We start from the raw sequence: 16,233 nt of genomic DNA, 5'->3' as shown, positions 1-16,233 counted from the left end.
TCCAGCGTAATAGGGTCAAATCAATTACTCTGAGATTATTTAATCCAAACTGCAAGTGACTTAGCACTTTCAATCAACAAGCTACTCCATACACACATGAATCCCCAAGTTACTACTATTGTCCGAAGCATCACGTTGCCTCCTATCTGCTTTCCAAGGGCAACCGATATCTCCCTGGTCCCCAACTTATCCAGAATACTGAATTCTTGTCCAGTTGCTGAGCCAAGAGTAACCTCACGGTTGCCCCATGCGACTTCTGAAGAGGACTTCGGCCATCGAAATCTGCCCTAACCATATTGCCACTCATGGCTCCCTTATTCCTTCTGATCTTCCCGATCATGACAGTCCAACTACCTGTTGCCATTGAATCTAATACGAAAAATGAATGCTACCAAAACCATTGTAGTCTTACATCATGCCTGGTCTCCAACAACCTACCGTTTCCCGAATCCGATCACACTGTAGCCTACTCACATTCGTGCGGCTGACCCGCCCTAGCCTAAATCATCTGAAGGAATCCGTGAGTGACTTAGCATTACCCAAGCAATTAGTTACCCATCCATACCTGAAATCTGAAAACACTAATATTGCAAAATATATCTGGGTGCTGGCCTCCCATTCGGTCTATTTCAACTAGATACTGTCGAGCATATCTGGGTGCTGGCCTCCCCTTCGGTCTATTTCAACCGGATACTGTCGAGTATATCTGGGTGTTGGCCTCTCCTTCGGTCTATGTCAACCGGATACTGCCAAGCATATCTGGGTGTTGGCCTCCCCTTCGGTCTATTTTAATCGGATACTGCCGAGCATATCTGGGTGGTCGGCCTACCCTTTCGGTTTATTTCAACCGGATACTGCCCAACACACTGGAACTGTATGGAACAACATGCTATGGCCTTTTCCATAATCCTACAAACTGACCCACCCGGGCCTAACTTATCTGAATGAACCTGTGACTGATACCGCTATCCCGCAGTCTTACAGCACTTCCGATGCTGTCTCAATCGTTGATTACCAATCTGAACACATCCAACGTCGAGCACACACATGATCTAACATCCAGAACTAAACTCATGACCTGACTGGAATCCCCAACCTGATTCCCTAAAGCCTGCTATCAAACATTCCGAGAATGCGATCTCATTATTGGCAAGTTTTCCGAACTTCCAACTCACACTATCCTTAATCCACATAGTTGCTTGGGTTGTCTTCCTTCATAACAAGGATGTGAAACTTATCCCGGTTTCAAAACTGCTTCCGCTTCTAAATCCCTGGATGACTCTCCCCCACTTAGATTTGACTAAGTCTTCATAATATATGAAATTGGAAAATTCCCAATCCTTCTCACTTTCCAACGATCGATCCGGTGACAACCAGCTCTTACCAATTAGTGCTCCATTACTAGCCAATCCAAAAAGATCACACAACTTCTAAGAACCAGATGAACACTTCCCGAATCCCAGCGAAACCGATAGCCTGTGATTCTTGAAATGATACCACACTCGAATCTTGAAGACCAAAAGACAAATGCTCCAACCAATACCTCAACAACGAGTTACTTCCCTTGGTGCTTCCATCAGTCCGTTAATAACGGTTACTAATACCACCGAATCCTGACAATGTTGAATAACCATCCCGCAGAACTCTGACCGCAGACCTTCCATATAACACCCTTGAACCGATCTCGACCATAAACCAGATGACATTGTACACTGTCAACCCGCAATTAGGGAAATGACCTTTCGCTAACCACTAATAATCCTCGGCATGCAAATGGCATATGAACTCACTTGAAAATATAAACCTAACACAAACAAGGAAACAACCCAAGTGTACACTTAACCAAGCTCTTGGAACGAAAAACTCCATCGTGCAGTTTCCCTCAAGTGCTGCACTGAATCTGGCTCTGCTGGCCTCTCAAAAGCTGATCCGAATTCTTGGGTCTCTCCCCGGGACCCTCCAATATATGCACATGAACTAGTCCCCTCTTCCTAATGTGCTCCAAATTAGTCTCTAGCTCTCGAGCTCTAGAAATCATATCATTCAGGGTCTCGCACCCCGAGATACTCACGATCTCCCTAATATCATTATGCAGTATGTCATGATACCTTACCTTCTTCATTTCCTCATCTGCTTCATACTGTGGTACCAAATAAGCTATCTCCCGAGACTTGGCAGTGATCTCTGCCACGGTCTCAGTAGTCTGGCGGAGATCTAATAACTCTTGTGCCAACTGCTGCGCCTCAATCGCTTGGGAAAACTCTGCCCGGATTCTGGTCGAAAAGTCATCCCATGACATAGCATCAAACGCATCATCACCCAACTCACTACCAACCTCTTCCCACCAATCATGTGCCCCATCCTTCAGGAGGCAGGAAGCAAGTCGAACCTTGTCCCATTCGGGATTACGACTGGTACAAAAATGTTGGCGACATCTGCCATTCACCTACTGCTAGCAAAGGGGGTCCCTAGCCCCATGATAATCTAGAACTCTAGAAGCTCTGAACTCTCGAAACATCAACGTACGCGTCCCTATCATGGCCGCCATTTCGGTACGGAAAGCACCCCGCCTCTCATCACAAATCTCCAAAATACCCTCCTTGACCATACTGAAGATCATAGGAGTCTGGTCAATGATACTGCGCGTAATCTCAGATGAGGTGAACTTCCTCATCCGATCATTGAGCTACCCGGCTCCAGGGTCCGAGCCTGATCCCTCGCCGGCACCAGAACTACCATCTAGTCTACCACGTAGCGTCACCATACTCGGAAATATACCATAAAAATCATTAGAATACTCATCATAACTCGAGGGATCTCACATACTACAAGTTTCCTGGGTTCATCACATCCTTCCTTGATTCGAGTACAGATCCTCTGCTTTCAGTAGTACGGGCCCATACTACCTTCCACATATATCCGTACTTTCCTCAAGAATTGTCTTGACTCCACCAAGTCCCTTCGACTCCTACTGTTGTTCTCACGTTAATCTCATCCTAGGCTTGCCCTAGGGTAATTACCAATCCACTCTCCGCCATCAGCTGCATAAGAAGTCCCTGTTATCTCACCCTAACTAGCTCGCGAATACCATTACATATTACTAAGACCAGATAATTCTTCGAATGAGAGGTCCTACCCTACAACGGTTGGACTCAGACAAGAGCTGCGAAATAGAGCTGAACCTAACCTTCTGAAATTATTTAGTCCTCATAATATGTAACTTAACATATTTGTTTACTAGTTAGTTAAAAAATAAGTAGAACTCCTAAAAGCACAAAGAAAGCAGCATTCAAGCATTGAGTAAACATAATCAAGCATATCCTACTCAGGCCATCATATTACTGACTAATCAGTACTAGCATACAGTTCAATAAGCTCATACAGCAGGCACATAAGGCATCCTAACTAGATCATTAGCCCTAAACTAGCTTGCAGTTCTCATACACATATAACAGGCATACAAGGCATCATTCCTAGATCCTTAGCCCTAATCTAGCATGCAGTTCTCATAATCATGTCATAACATAAACTTGTATGGGTAATTTGGGAGTACTTACTTGAACTTGACTGATTGCATGCACCACACCCTTTTTCTCTTTTCTAAATCCTTTTTGTAAAAATGTTTTTTCTTTTGAAAATTTTATACCAAGTCCTCAGTTTGAGTTCACACACACCCGAGAGTGTGTCCGAATCCCTCAAACCAAGGCTCTAATACCAACTTGAAACACCCCAAAAATACAGTCCAAAAATTTCATTTTTAAATCACTAATTAAACCAGATTTACACTACTAGAAAAACAGCCTTTTACGACGCGTAATGCGCGTCGTAAAACGCTCAGACGACGCGCAAATGCGTGTCAAGGAAGGCCCTGTCATAACGAGAGACGACGCGCATTTATGACTTGCATTTACGACGCACATTTATGACGCGCAATGCGTATCAAGGAAGGCCCTGTAATAAAGGAAGACGACACGCATTTGCGTGTCGTAACCTTACAACACGCGTGTTTATGACACGCAATGCGTATCAAGGAAGCCCATGTCATAAGGAAGAAGTCACACATTTTTGCATGTCATAATTTTAAATGTTTTTAAAATTATTTATTTTTGATAGATTTACTAATTTTCAAATTAAATAACACATTATAAGTCTCATAATACAAAATAAAATACCATAAACAATAAAGATAATTCATTGCACTAATATGTCAAATACAAATAATCATTCCAATAGTAAGTAAATGTAACACGTTGCTAATATTTCATAATATTTATTATAGAAAACAAAACATGTACAACATTAAAAGAAACCCATGACTAAAATCTCCTTTGACAATTTCCTTTCTATAAAGAATAACCTGATGCAGGAACTTTGAAAGGCTTCAAGGCATGGAAGGAGGTTGGTAGAGCTATGAGAACCTGCACATGGCAAATCGGTAACTTAACATGCAATACAATACAAGATGATATGATAGAGCTGGTATGGCATCCAACTATATTTTTTTGTCTATTTTCTCCAATACCAATTAGGCCACTAAGCTTAGGAAAATGATTATTTGGATCATTTTGTAAATAGGATTTTGAATATATGGTTAGTCTTACTTCTCCCTCTCCCTCTCATCTCATTAACAGATTATTAAACACCAACATCACCATATACATTTACTTCTTCTCAGTCACTACATGCATCACCAATATATGCATGTGAGATGTTGGGCATTTTTTGATTAAATATTTCAAAATTTCAACAAGTGGGAGTTTTTTTTATTAAATATTTCAGAAAATCTAATGTGTACCTAATGTTGATCATACATATATATTTCATGCAATTTCACCAAAAATAAATTAACCCTGAAATTTACATATAAATAGTAATTTTCATAGTTCATACCAACAATGTTTTTGCCCCCATAGTAAACATTTGTTGCATCAACAACTGGATACACACCTTCTCCAAATACATTTTTGCATAGATCCAAATGATACCTGTTAATTAAAATAAAAAATCATGAAACTTGGATTATATATTAATGATTAAAATGTGTCATTTGTTGATATGTACATGCCTTATGTCAATATTTGAAGAACAGATGCTATCATTTGAAGGTGCCACCTGGAAATATGCAACTTCACTACAAACTTGGAACCACCATAACCGTTTAGCAGATTCATACACATTTGGGTTTGTCTTTTTCAGATTTTCTTGGTTAAACGATTCAACACCTGCTTAACTTCCTATATAATATTCCTTCATGTATTTTGCATACACTTTCTGCATAAAGATTGCTTCTTTGTTAATATAAAAAAGGTTTGAGAACAAGATTTTCAAAGAGATTTGTAAGTCAATTACAACTAGATCCTCTCCAGCCTTCTTAGCTTCAGTCATTAGGGTGCAAAGTTTATCTGGATCCCCATATTAAAACTATAAAGATTCAAATATCATGTCACATTAATATACATCAACGAGGAGATTAAATACACGTGTAAAAAAATATACTTACAACTATAGATGCAGCCTCTTCTAGAAAATACAAAAAGTCGCCATCTATTTTCAGCTGAAAAAGGATATTTTAGTAGTCAAACATGACAGTTCATAAAGTCAAACACTGTCCCCATATCTATTACCTGAGTAGCACCAAATGTGGTCTTCAATGCTTTGCTATTTGATGAAAGCTTTTCTTCAACAAGTTGAGTAACTTCTTGTAATACGGCTTTACATTCAGGTCTCTGCTGAGTCACCAACCTGCCATTATGTATGTAATCACAAAAATGGTGAAATGAGTCTTAAAATAAATAAATATGTTTAAAAATTTTCTATTGTTTTGAACACCTACATGATCAGAATGCCCAAAAAACACATAAACATACTGAATTAACTTAATTCACAAATTGGAGCCTTAGCAACCATTGCAATAAGTTTTCTTGATCGTCTCAGTAGACTTATTTTATTACCCATATTAACAAACATTTTTATACTCGGTTTTGGCAGAAATGAAAATGTCAAAGCAAAAGAAACACTAGACATATCATCATCATGCAAATGAAAAAGAAAAACAGATAACACAAACCTTTGCATCAATTCAAATGCATACAGATCAGATCATTCAGAGTTTCTTGGAGGCTTCTCCTTTGGATGCTTGGAGCTGTAATGATCAACAAGCTGCTTCTCATTTGCTAACTGCACCTAAAAAGTCAAAACCCCAATGCATTTTCCATTAACTATTTTATATATTTACAAGTTATTGTCGTTTATAACTTATATTACAAGCAGTTGTCAAACAAGAAAGTCATTTTTTTCATTAGGTACTAATTCCGGACAAAAGGGTAAAATGGTCATTTACTATCATTCAGAACTAAATGAAACTTAAATAAGCAAGAAATGATTGTATATCTATGTGTATCATCTAATTTAGTTCTACAACCTCCGAATAGTAAGAAAGTAATCTACACCCTAAATCTTAAATGAGTTAACACATGTATGCTAATATAAAAGTTTTACTATCACTATATCAGAGAGCATAGAATAATCTCTAGCTAATATAACATCTCAAAACAAATACCTCAACTATAGTTTTAAGCTAATCAAAATATCATAAGCAATTTGATAGAGAGCTCAGGTATTAAGAGTGAGAGCCATACCGGTATTAACAGTAACCCAAGCACGTCTCTTCCGTCCCAATGAAGCATATGCTGAAGATTCCAAAGAAGTATCAGTCTCCACAACAGCATTTTCAAGTTTTTCACCTCTTGCAACACTCTCAACTTTTCCAGTTTTTGAAACTGCTTTCAAAGTATTATCAAGCTTTCTTGTTTGTTTAAAAAAATATGGCCTTATATCCTTCAACAACTAGCAGACCTCGGTGGGGCCACTGTGGAAATGGCAGTTGCCAGGTGGAAACCCAAAGATGCATAGGAACTGATGAAATCTGTTTGCTTCGTCCTGTCTCACGATCAGTCTCATCGGAGATATCCTTCCTCACAGCAGCTGCACAAGAAAAACAATGAAGATATGTTTATTGATTATACGAATCTTCAAGAATGTATGCCCTGAGAAAGCAGTGACATGAGTTCCTAAAGTTTGACCAAACTATGGGGATTTACATTTACTTACCAGTGCCCAAAATAACCAAATATTGACCTTCTCCTGTAGAGGAAATCCAATATTCTATTGAATATATGGGAAACAAAAACTGGTTAAAACAACATTGACCAATAAAGATTATTCTTTTAATTTATACTAAATCTGAAATAGAATTAGAACATGTTTTTTTGCTCACCTGTTACTAAGAACGGTAGCCAGAAATATCAGCTGTCCCGAACAAAGGGTAGGAGTAAACCATTACCAACCCATTAAATACAACTTCAAATCAGTCACGAGGATTAGAAGAAGCCTGTTGCCAATTGAAGCTAGTTACTGCACTTCCAAATCAAAATATTTGTAACCAAATAAGAATGTTATGAAAATTATTATAAAAATGAGAAAACATAACCATACGCTGAAAAAAAATGAAATTGTGAAAGACAAACAGATACCTTTCTTTCTCTCTTCAAATTGGCAAGAAACTTCCATATTTCAGCTAGCATGAAGCCGTAACAGTTTGAAGTCGCTTTGTTCTGGTTACCTCCTACCTCCCCTGATGCTTCTTCCCCCTCCGGCTACTGTTTGGTCATTAACAATAACCCTTAGTCAAATAGAATATAAAGACGAACTGAATCAAAACAGTTAAAACAATATATGAGTTAGTAAACCCTAACCAAATTTCTAGAGAACACCGAAATCAATTAGTGGATTAGGCATAGTCTTCTACTTTTGCACCAATTAGAATCACAAAGTGAAATACGTTTTGCTGTAATTGCAAGAACAGATAGCATATATATCATCTTACAAAGTGAAAGCATCAAAACTTTTATCCTTTTGTCTAGTGAACAAGATAGAAGACATTGGTCCAACAAAGAACCGATATGACATCAGATATATATTGTCTGTTCCTATGACTTCGACAAATGTTTGAACCATGAATCGCTGGTTTTCATTCCTCTTCAAGACCAATCCCTACCATACCTAATAAATAAGGGATATCAACTATGAAGCACCAACATGCAAACCCTTGAATTTGCAAGCATCATAAAGCATATATAATAGAATAATAAATTGAATTCAAACCTCACCCGAAGCGTTGTCTAGAGAGAGAAGTAGCAAAAAAATAAGGAGATGGCGACTGAAACCCACATCAGGAGCTGGCGAATGAAGCTATTAATAGACAGTATTAATAGAGGGTGAGTCGGCAAACGAAAGTAGAGGTGGAAAGGGAACGTTTCATTGGCGCTTCAAACCAAGTAGCTTTGGGGAGACACTCCACCACTGTCAAGAAGGAAACCTCACCGCTAGGTCGGTGTCGGTATTACCTGATTTAGGGTGAGTAAGCAGTAAAGAAGAAGAGGTGTCGATTAAAGGGGATGTAAGAGTAGAAAGCATCATTGGGAGAAACTCCACCGACCACAAGGAAAACCCACCACCAAGTCTTCCGTCTCAACGTGATGTCAGGCTGACCGGAAGCAAGTAAGAAAGCAGCTTTCATCAGCAAACGACGACGTTTCGTGAATCACATTATCAGGTGAGGCTGATGTAGGGTTGAGAGGAGTTAAGCACGCAAGTATCCACTTACCAATGATGCTGATTATCCAGACTGGCCTTGGAAAACGACATCAACGGAGGTGAAGGGAACGCATAAAGAAACCCCTGTGAGAGAGAAAGTAAGAGTCGATTTGAAGCAACCGACAAATGAAATTGAAAGGTAGAGGCGCTACGCTCTTTTTTTTGTTCGTGTCACCACACATCAACATAGAGAAATCGAGAACCCCTGCGGGTTTGATCTGTTCAAAAGACGGGATCAGAGATTTGGTGATATTGCGATTTTGTTGTGGGAGAAAAGAGGATTGGTGATGATATTAGGGTTTTTTTTGGGTATTAGAGTGAGAGAGATAGAGATAGAGAGATAGAAAAGAACGATGGAAATAAGGTAGAGGATAACAATGGCAGGCTTTTAAACTTTTGGGATTTTCGTTTCCCCCAGCTGCAAAAGAAGAGAACGCGCCTTTCATTAAAAAAATATAAAGCGACATTTCTAGACGACGCCCATTTTTAAATAAGTGCCATCCGTGTTTTTAATTTTTTTGTTGGACATTAATTTTAGGGCACGCACAAATGTCGCTTGATACGGGAGATATTATGGTTTATGTTTTGATAAATGATTTATAGTAACACTACTAGAAAACAGCCCTTTAATGACGCGCAAACAATGACACGCGGTGATTTACGATACCCAAAAGCGTGTGCCCTAAAAACAATGTCATCTCTTCTAAAATTTGAAGGATAAAGGACACACTTTTGCGTATCGTAAATCACCGCGTGTCATTGTTTGCGCGTCATTAAAGGGCTGTTTTCTAGTAGTGTTACTATAAATCATTTATCAAAACATAAACCATAATATCTCCAGTATCAAAACAGCATATCCATATCAATCACATGTCAAATAAATCAGAGTAAAACATCCCAAGCTAAACATAAATTGTGTGTGTCACGCAGTCATCCCGAGCTCTTCCCCTTGCTACTAGAAGTACCTGAAACCAAAACTGAAAACCGTAAGAACGAAGCTTAGTGAGCTCCCCAAACTATCACATACCATACACATATCACATAATCACATAACACATATCGTGGGCCCCGCCCTACTACATCGGGCCTCTCCCGACATAAAGCCCTGCCCGGCATCACACCGCATCCGGCATCGGGCCCCGCCCGGCATCGAGCAAAGCTCGGCATACGTATGAGCATATCTACTAATACACATAAACATAAGCATAATCACCTAATCATGGACGTATAAAAATTCCTTGGGCCCCGCCCGACATCGGACCGAGATCCGAAAAGCATACAAACATTCCTCGGGAACCGCCCCGACATCGGACCGTAGTCCGGAAACATACATATACAAACACATGCAAGAATCACAAAGACATCAAACATACAAACATTCATCAGGTACCACCCCGGCATCGGGTTGAAACCTGGAAAACATATAAACCTACATCGGGCCACGCCCGGCATCAGACCTTAGTCCGGGACATACTAACATACATAAACGGGCTGACATTGGTGCCTTCGACCCGTTCCTACAGGAGAAAACTCACCTCGCACTGCTGAAGTCCCGCGGATAAAACTCTAGCTGCTGGATGACAGATCCCCGAACTCTCAACATCAAAACAAACCCAATTAACCATTTGGGTTTCAATGCATAACCATAAATCCACACTAGGGGTACAAGGACCATTTTACCCCTATCCTAGCTTGGTTCAAGACCAAGGCCCAATTTCACACTTTGAAAGCCCAAAAGCCAAATAATCAACCAAGGCCCAACATATGGCCCAATTTTCCAAATTGGGCCCAAACTTTGACATGGTCTTACCTTATGGCCCAACCATTTATTCTAGTCCAACCGCTTGGCATTCTGATGGTCCAATATCTCATAATCATCAAGGCCCAATTATGGCCCATCTATGGCCCAATTTTCCAAATTGGGCCCAAGCCTTTCCAATAGGCCTTATCCTCAAGCCCAATCCAAATATTCTAGTCCATATACTTGTTTTTGGATGACCCATCAATAGCCCAGTCACCAAAGCCCAACATTAGGGCCCAACTCAAAACCCAACACAATAAGCAACAATTAGGGTTAATTAGAAACACTTAACCCATTAAGGAATTAATCCATTAAGTCCATCAATCTACTAGGTCAATCATACAGTGTGGTCGGGCTTAATTCATAAGTCCAATCTAATGGTCCAAAATGCGGGTCCAGGCAAGTCCAAATTAAAATCTCCAAGATTAGGGTTTTCTAAACCCTAATTAGGGTTTCCAACACAAAACACGCCAATTAGGCCCAAAAGCTAAGTTTTTGGCTGGTTAGGGTTTCACCAAGTCAGACACCACCCACTGCCACTGTGCAATGGTGGTCGACAACGACTCACGGTGGCAGCCACCACCTCACGGTGGTGGTGGCAAACTTCTTCACTCAAACACCGCGAGGGATGACGGAGAGAAGAGAGAGATATGGCGGTTTGGCTTACCGGAAATTTCCTCGTTGCTCACGTCTTGCAACTCGCCGATCACAGCTCACGGATCATGTCTCGGTGCTCTTCCGGCCGCCCGTGACGTCCAACTGTGGGGTTGTGGATGGCAGCGTTCGACGACGTAGCAGGTGGAAGGGTGGCGTTAATTCTCGACTATGCCGACAAGGAAAGCGGCGGCGGCTGAAGGAGGACACATGGTAGTGGCGGCTGGAGGTATAACAAATTAGGGTTAGGGTTGAAGGTACCCAATGAAGTATCTTGAAGCGGGAACGGAAGGGGGGTCCGGGTCTAAACCCGTGATCATTTCAACCATCAACCCATTTTTATAAGTTTGGCCCCTCCTCCACCAAAAGTTTTCAACATAACTCCAATATTTACCATTTAACCCCTTACATTCAAAAATCCTTTCATAATAAGTCAAAACAAATTACGAATCATACCCTGACTTCTGAAATCCTTTTCAAATTAAATCCATAATTTACCAAACAACCCTCAACCTTTAAAATTTTTTACAAACTAGTCCAAAAATTACATTTTAACCCCCTAACTCTCAATTATGACTTTTTAACCCCCAAAACCAACGCCTTGCTAAATTATTCTGCATTTAGGGCTACTATTCATTTATAATTTATCTATTTATTTATTTAATAAACGAAATGTTACATTAATATACAGTAAAACCATACAAAAATGTTGTAAAACATACAAACTTGTGAACTCACCAAAATTATGCTGACCTTTCAAAACCACATGTATTCTCAGGAGAATGAGTGTTGGAGGTAGGGAGCGTATCCCCGAGAGAGCAGTTGGAAGTATATGTGTCCTGATGGTTTATTTTTTTTATTTTGTACATGTACCTAAAACAATTATGTAACCTATTTACTATAATTAATAAAAAGTAACAATTATGTGATAAGATTTGGTGTGGTGATCTATATCTATGGCCTGTGATCCAACATTCTAACGTCAAACATCACAACATTTCCGCTACCGACTGGGGGTGTGACAAATGATCCATTTGTCAACCCTTGGCTTATAGTGAGATTCCATGATGTTTGGATCAAGTTCTAGTTCTAATGGTGATAATTTGGGTATTTTCAATTCAAGGGTTTATTGATTCACATGATTAATTCCAAGCAATGATATGAGATTATATTTTGATTAGATTGCTTATATTCTTCCAAATCCATGATCCATTTGTCAATTCATGACTAATGGTGAGATTTCTAGTGTTCGGTTCAGGTTTAGCTTTCATTTGATGGTTTGGGTACTTTCAATCCCTAAGTGTTTTACATCAAGTTTCATGGTTTCAAGTAATGATATGAGTTTAACATTATGCTTAGATTATGTATTTCATTCTAATAAATGATCCACGTGAATTATGGATTAATTTTGGAAAATTATGTTTATCCCATGGATATGAACCTTTTGGGGATCATTTCTTATGTCAATTTAAGTGTTTTAACATGTATTTAAAGCTCCTTGAGTCATTTGGGTAAGTTATAGGATGTTTAGATGCACTGAGACCAAAGTAAGATGTCTAAAAGTGATTTTTTTTCCATTTTATACTTTTTGGGTTTGACACGGGCCGTGTCCGGTGTTCTGATTTCATTTCACAGACGGAAAACTTGTTTTGGTCATAAGTTTTTCATCCGGACTCGAAATTGCGCATGGTTTTTGCCTATGTTCTTGTTTTAACATAATGAACTAAAAATTATGTTTTAGAATTAAGAACTTAATAAGTGACTTAATGGACCATTTTGGGGTATTTTGAACTTAGAATGTTAAGTTGACCCATAAAAGGGTATTATAGTCTTTTGACACCTGGTAATGATATTAGGTGTTTTATTTGGGGACTTTGGAGCTGGAAGTGGAATAGCTCATGATTAGAAGGTCTTTGGTGTTACAATCTTTGGACTTAAGGTGAGTATACTTACCTTGGAACACTGTCCCTACTATATGATTATGTTACAGGTGTTTCCCATTATTTTAAGTAAAAGTATGTATATAAATATGATTTCGAAACTATGTATCCCTTATGTGTTTTCCTTTACTTGATACTATATTTTATAATTTGAGGATGCCCTAATTAAATAAAGGGCATGTTTTGGAAATGTTTTGCTTTAAGGGGCTTTATCTTATTCTTTGTTAGTAAGAATTCATATATTCTTGTAATTTATCTTTTAGAACCTTCGGGAATGTGCCTGTATGGGGATTATTTGTGCATTCATGAAATTATATTTTTCTGAAATACTTTTGGTTGATATAAAGCTAAAATGCTTATTTTGAGAAAATAGATTTTTGGCATCCTATGTAATGTTCCAAAAATTTTAACAAAATTTAAACCTTTCAAAACAGACCCGTTTATTAATCAAAGTGCTTACAAACTATTATTTAAAATCAAAGTCTTCCAAGATCCAATCAGTTGAAAAACCAAGGATGTATACAGTCACGCCTTCACCATGCCACAGTCTACTGAAGTACATGAAACCATAAACCAAAACTGTAACCACAGAGCTTAGTGAGTTTTCCCCAAAATACCAACCAACAAATACCCATAACAATAACCACAACATGCATACAGATCCTTCATCCTGACTGGACCGCCTCACCGGGCCTTCAACCTATCTGGACCGCTCACACAACCTTTAGCATGACTGGACCACCTCATTGGGCCTTCGACCTGACTGGACCGCCTCTCAGGCCTTCATTCTATCCGGACCGCCCTGGGTCTCTTGACCCCATTTTCCACTGGTCCGCCTCAACCCAACCACACATCACACATATACATACAAATACACATACAACATATCAATATAAAAATAACCGGGTTTGTTAACTGACAACAAAAAGCAGTCTAGTCTCAGCCCAACCCCATTACGTCGATATTTACAACCGGTAAACATATAGCTAGTAAATAGATAACAGGCAGATCGAACAGATAACTACAGCATAGAAACATGCTATATACCAAGATACAGATCACTAAAGCATAGTAACATACGGTAAACCAGGATATCAATCCAATGGGCCGGCCTTGGTGCCTTCAACCCAAAAGTACAATGAAGAAAACTCACCTCGCAAACTGAGCAGAAGCTGATGAGGTCCCGACTCTGAATCTCAGTGCTCAAACCAACACCTACTCCAACCAAATGACCAATTACAACCAAAATCCCAAAATACCCTTGAGGCCAAACTTGGTCAAATATGGTCAAAGTCAACTGGTCAAACCAACCAGGTCAACTAAGTCAACCCAACCGAGCCAACTCGACCGAGTCAACTCAAGGTGTGTACGCGGGGTATACTCCTAAGGCACGACGGGCATACACGAAGCCTCGCAGGTTGACCACCATCGGGGTGGTGGACCTCGTACGCAGGGCGTACTCTCGCAAGTCCCAAAATCTGATTAAGAGCTTAGTGGCTTAAGCTCTTACGTCCAAACTTCAGATCCATGGCCAAAATACTCTTAAGAGTCATAAAGTCTCCAACTTTATGACCTAGCCTGTCCAATAAGTGCTTAACACAAGGTCTTATTCCATTAAGACCTTCTAAATGATGCATGAAACAAAACTAACCATTTGGAACCCATTTTTATGACTTAAGACCCCTCCTAGGGTCTGAAAGGACAACTCAAAGGTAAAGAATTCAAGGTCTAACATTTTGGGACCAAAAAGCTCCATAAAAACAACCAATATTAGATATATGAGATAGAAGGATCAAGTTGCAAGCTTTTTACCTTATAACGGTTGCAAAGGAAGTAGAAATCCCAGTCCAAGTGTTCCACTCCTTCAAGATGAGCTTGGCTTCCTTCCATCTTCTTCTAAAGCACCAAAAACATACTTCTAAGCTTCAAAAGGCTCCTCAAGGTGGTTCTAGGGTTACAAACATGAATGAGAGGGATGGAGGTAGTTAAGGTGGGTGAAATGAGGCGATAAGAGTGCTTAAATACGAGACACACCCTAATTATTAGGGTTTCCTTATTTGGAAAGTACGCCCAATGTACACTGATGTACGCCCAGCATACACCACGTATGCATGGCGTACTCTGAAGGCTATTATTACCATAATGCCAATAGGGCTCCTTTTGCATACTTTCTTGAACTTAGGGACCAAAAATGGAATACATCTAAATATAAGAATCCATAATGGAAGTATTTCAAAACCAGATGTTACAATTCTCCCCCACTTGAATTAGACTTCATCCTCGAAGTCTGCTACAGTAACTAGCCCATGGTAGCGTTTCTAAATTTCCACCTCGGGTCACTCAGACGGTCCTCCCCCAGGACCCGATCCAAACTAAAAGTCAGCACATTCAGGAGGCTACCTACCCATACCATCTTTGACTCGCTAACTTTCATTACTGGAGAAACTATCACCACCTTCACAAAATTCATACATCCACTACCTCAACTGATTCTTAAGCAAACACAGCCACCTTGGAATGCAGATGACATGATATCCCTCACAATCTGAACCATACGGAACCATTCTGATCCTTAATTACCTGTTTGAATCCCTTGGGGATTCAGGACCCTTGACCATCCTTTGCTGTTTAACCCTCCATCCAAAAACAAGGCGGATCCAAGCATGAGCCCAAGCTAGATAACCTCTGCAGAGAGGCACCACCAATGCCAACATAATCCATAACCTCTTGGATAAGACCGAATATCTAGAGGGAGATCCACAAAAGTCGAGAACTCTCTCAAGGTTACAACACCGAATCAACTCTATCAATATGTTTCCTGAGACCGGGAACCCATAATCCATAAAGGACATTTACCCAGTCATTGAATATGCCCTTTTCCTGAGAGTAGGATCACTACTAACCATGCCAGAAAAGAACCCGAACACATAAATCACGGATTTTCCATTAATCCCTAAATCCATAAGATACCCCATGAGTCTTTAATTAACCTGTGACTAACTGACACATCATTCCAACCACTGCTCGTACAAGCAAGGATGAGAATCCCAAGAACTCCACATTTACCTTTGATCCTTAACAACTCAGGTACATCCCCATCCAGCAACATACCCAAGACATCAACAAAGAACTTTTGATTCGAGTCTTCATAACCGACTCTCAACCTTGATGATCAACCCCTAA

At 39.7% G+C, this 16,233-nt stretch overlaps 1 long non-coding RNA gene across 5 annotated transcripts; it reads right to left on the bottom strand.

Annotated features, from left to right (window-relative positions):
• Positions 1 to 4,212: 4,212 nt before the first annotated feature.
• On the bottom strand, positions 4,213 to 9,064 carry LOC145169089 (uncharacterized). 5 transcript variants are annotated; one of them, XR_013742290.1, is made up of 9 exons: positions 7,533 to 9,064; positions 7,277 to 7,413; positions 7,111 to 7,164; positions 6,639 to 6,984; positions 6,068 to 6,183; positions 5,625 to 5,742; positions 5,066 to 5,271; positions 4,891 to 4,985; positions 4,213 to 4,418 (listed from the first exon to the last, which is right to left on the bottom strand). It is a non-coding gene; the product is annotated as an uncharacterized LOC145169089 (long non-coding RNA). The 5 variants fall into 5 exon arrangements; XR_013742288.1 differs by having other exon boundaries at positions 5,066 to 5,742; positions 7,533 to 7,658; positions 8,164 to 9,064; XR_013742289.1 differs by having other exon boundaries at positions 5,066 to 5,742; positions 7,533 to 7,658; positions 8,169 to 9,064.
• Positions 9,065 to 16,233: the final 7,169 nt, after the last annotated feature.

The sequence above is a fragment of the Lactuca virosa genome, chromosome 4, assembly GCF_052849685.1.
Source record: "Lactuca virosa cultivar CGN04683 chromosome 4, Lactuca_virosa_CGN04683_v6, whole genome shotgun sequence".
NCBI lineage: Eukaryota > Viridiplantae > Streptophyta > Magnoliopsida > Asterales > Asteraceae > Lactuca > Lactuca virosa.
The sequence above is the reverse complement of the archived record's forward strand: the minus strand, read 5'-3'. Positions and strand labels throughout refer to the sequence as shown.